Raw genomic sequence first — 911 nt, forward strand, 5'->3', positions numbered from 1 at the left:
AAATAATCGAGTCTGAACCAGACAATCCAGGGACTGACATCATTAGACTCGATCTACGCAATTGGCAACTTATGGGAGTCGCCTCTTACAAAGCATTGGTTGCTGAAGACGTATCCTAACCCGGATCTTCACTTGTCCCAGCAAATAATGATATTACGATCTAAAGGATTCTAGGAGTTAGTTCTATAGGATGCAAAAATGTAGACATCTACTTACAGAGACAGGAATTCGTCAGTAACACCAATAATCCAAACACGCTGACCGTCTCCATGGCTGTACGCGAATCATTTGAGTTCATATTTTCCTATCAATTGTGATCGTGAGTATGGTGGCCGAGAGGGGACATTGCTTTCTCGCTCGTGAGTCATATGCAGCCGGTTTCAGTTTCAAGGATAGCTCATTAGCTAAGCAGTCATGACAGGTGGCTGGCCTCGGCTGATTGCATGCATATGCTTCGCTTCCCGAAGGGTTTGGGCGTAATAATGTCAGTCACTGGTTTGTCTGTTTACAGGACACCATGATGTAGCTTGTTCTGTTTGTTGTCGAGGTCTACGACTGCAGAACTGTGTCCAATGTTTAGAACTCAGATGAAACCCACCACCACAGGTAAATTAGTGTCAAACAGAGGACTACAATCAGGGCGTATGAGGGATTCGAAAATTCCATCATCGGATCCTGGCACGAGTCGGGGACGCAACTCTCGAATGCATGTTTTGCGTCTGTCGAGGCATTTACCGCCCACAGGTTGACAGACTGAGCAAAGTAAAGTTTTCAAAACAAGGATTTTTTCCTCTGCATCGACAACAACCAAACTGTCTGGAAGTAAATGGAGAAAGGGACAGGTGTAATTAAACTGTACCCATAGATTCTTCCATTTTGATTATAGGTAGAAATTGTATAGCTGAGTAAGG

This window comes from Haliotis cracherodii, unplaced genomic scaffold (genome assembly GCF_022045235.1).
Source record: "Haliotis cracherodii isolate W230 unplaced genomic scaffold, xgHalCrac1.p SCAF_3, whole genome shotgun sequence".
Taxonomy (NCBI): Eukaryota; Metazoa; Mollusca; class Gastropoda; order Lepetellida; family Haliotidae; genus Haliotis; species Haliotis cracherodii.